Source organism: Brienomyrus brachyistius, chromosome 18 (assembly GCF_023856365.1).
Source record: "Brienomyrus brachyistius isolate T26 chromosome 18, BBRACH_0.4, whole genome shotgun sequence".
NCBI lineage: Eukaryota > Metazoa > Chordata > Actinopteri > Osteoglossiformes > Mormyridae > Brienomyrus > Brienomyrus brachyistius.
In genome coordinates, this window is record NC_064550.1 from 7698325 (window position 1) to 7701618 (window position 3294).

Consider the following 3294-nt stretch of genomic DNA (forward strand, 5'->3'; position numbering starts at 1 on the left):
CATGCCGTTAAATGAACTGGTATCACCTGATTGCCTGTGACGTGTGACTGTGTCCTACCCAGTCACCCAGTCATCCTATCCATCCTGTGAAAGTCCACAATTCTTTTTATGCAAATTAAATACTCCCTCGTATTTAAGACACTCAAGGAAATGACCAGCTACTTACACACCACTTATGCACTGCATAATACAAACACATTATATATACTGCACTCTTTTGGGTAAAAAAAATAATAAGGGCCGAGTCAAAAACTGCAAGAAATTTAGTTTATCGTGGTTTTCACATCAGATCAATGGTCAGAAGCAAAAATGTAACAGATAAAATTATTAAGTATAGCAAGGTTTCTCTCTTATGTTTCTTTAAATATTGAAGTTGCAGATACTTTATAGAAAGTGTAATTAGTCTGGTTTCTCTTCAGTTTTGCTGGCTTCGCACAGTGGACCGGAAGTAGGAAAATGCTGGTTTGTGTTTAATGCGAGACCACATGTTCTCTGTAGGGTTTAAATCTCCAGCCACATCTGGGTAGATGGGCTGTTCTTCTCAGCAGCAGCATATAATGGAAAATCTGCCCTCATTCACACTAACTCTCTGTCTCTACCCTCCTATGTCTCCCCTTTTCATGTCACTTGCATTTTTTGCACACTGCCTTGCACATCTGCACCGCTCACGCACTGTTGTGTTATTCTTTTGGTCTCAGGGTTTTTTTGGCATTTTATATTTTTATATTCAGTATATATTTTATTACACTCTTCTATGCTTAGATATATTATACCTATTATAATATATAATGCTTTCTGTATTTATACAGCTGCATAGCCAGTGAATCTGCCAGAACAAGCACTTCACTGTATGTTGTACAAGTACAACTGCATGTGACAAATAAAACTTTGAACTTGAACTTGGTGGTTTTTGCAGTGTAGGCAGGGGCTTTGTGAATATCCACGTTTGGCCGTTGCTCCTGCGAAGACACCCACCCTTCCATTTGGAAGAAAGCCTTCCTGCAGTGTTCTCCTTTACTCCCTGGCAATAATCGAGCAGCTCACCAATTGTAGATGCATTGAACTCAAACCGTAATTAATGACTCCACACACCTCTGCTGTAACCATTCCGCAAATTCGGGACTCTGTCCAAAATTCTGTCCTTTTTATTTTTTCTGGGACAGAAGTGGCTTTTAAACACATCTTCCACACTTAAACCCAACCTGCCTAAAGGTGTGTGTCTGTATGTACGGTTGGGTCATGTTTATATTACATTGTGGGGACTAAATGTCCCCACAATGTGATAAGAACCTGTTATTTTGACTAGTGGGGACCATTTTTTCAGTTCCCACAAGGGGAAACTCAATTTTATAACTGAAAAATCTGTCAATGCAATAAAAAACAATGTTAAAAGACTAGTATTTTGTTTGGTTACTTATTGTTAAGGACAGGGCTGCGTAGAGGATAAGGTTGTGATTGTTGGGATTAGGGTTTTTCTCACAGAAGTGAATGGAAAGTCCCCACAAAGATATGAATACAAGTGTGTTTGTGTGTGTATGTGTGTTTGTGAGCGGATATACCTTACCTTATGGGAACACAATGTTCCCACAAGGTGATAAATATCAGATTTTTTTCCCTTATGGGGACCAGTTTCCTCTATTTTATTTCTGAACTAAATTTCTGAAATAAATTTATTTGAACTGAACTCATGTTATGGTTATATTTTTTTCCCTGACGGTTAAATTTTATCAGCAAAACAAAGCTGAAGGCCACTGCCCCAGTATTGTTCTCTTGTGCTGGTTTAAGTTGTTTTTTATGAAACTATTATTATTACCCATTATTAGTGGTAGTAGCAAAGGTAGCAGTAGTAGTAATAATAATAGCAGCATTAGCATTTAGCATTGGTGTGATCCAGTAAAATAAAACAAAATTAGTCAGTCCAGCCAGACTTGGATTGTCTGTTTTCATCATAAATTAATTTTTTTACACCTCCAATTATAAATTGTGCTGTTTGTGTGGAATTTACATGTTTTTCTTTTTTCTTTTTTGCAGCGGTCGTGTTGCATTCTCCTACATTTTTTTGCAGCAGTCGTGTTATATTCTCATTCTTGTCAGACTCCGCTGCTACTTGAACATTCAGCGGCCGCTTCAGAGTGAAGAGTGTAGAAGGTCAGTGACCGGATGGTAAGGCTATCTTATCTAAAACGTGATTACACTGATGAATATGACATGTTTCCCGCGGACCAAACCTCCCGTAGACCACACTAGGCCCACAGGCTGCCTATTGGAGAACCTCATTTTAGGGTAATAACACATTATTACAAATAATATAAAATCACTAGTTTTATCTGAACTATATTCTGTTGCTGTTTCTTTCATAACAGGAGTAAATGCTGAAGTATTAAAATTGGTTGAAAGCACTTTATGTTGACTGCGTTCCAAGAAAACCTCAGACTTCTGCCAAAGTTTTATAATTGCAATGCTCCTAATATCCACAGTTCAAACAAAACTGCAAACTGTAAATGTGTCACTGATTAATCTGGAGAGAATTTATTAAATCCGGAAGCATAAATGGTAAACAAACCATTTCTTTATTTTTTTTGGTTAATGGTGCTCTTTTGAGGGAAAAAAGAAGCAAATTGATTATTTGACAATTACCTCTTGTCCACTCTGTAAGGCAAGAGCGTAGAACACGTTCAAATTAGACAGTCGACCCCTTAAGCACTTTGGCTGTGAAGAGTGCAATAGTAATACACAATAGTAAGAAATATGTTTGGCATTGTCAAGTTACGTTGCTATGCAATGCTCCCATTCCTTTTTATAGCCCATGCAGTCTCTTGCCCTAAGTCACTTACCAGGTAAAGTCAATTAAGTTTGTGAGGGTTCAGGGTTTAGGCCTTAGGGGGGACATTGGCATTGAGTTTATGACTCTAACTATGACTATGACTGTGCTTAGTAGTGAGTTGTAGTGAACTACTCACCACCCTAGTAATAAATATAGTAAATGAAATGCAAATAACTTTTGTAAAGCCAAAAGTTTTGTAATACCAAAACAAAAATAAAATCATAAGTCTATAATATAATATAATATAATATAATATAATATAATATAATATAATATAATATAATATAATATAATATAATATAATATAATATAATATAATATAATATAATGGCTGTTCTGTGTAGTTTCATGCTTGTTAAATCCCTTGCATTTACTTGCTAGTATTGCAAGAGCAGCACAGACCACAACTACCTCGTAATATCAGTTAAAGTGTTGTGAGAATCGGAGTCTAAATATACCCGGCAGAGCAG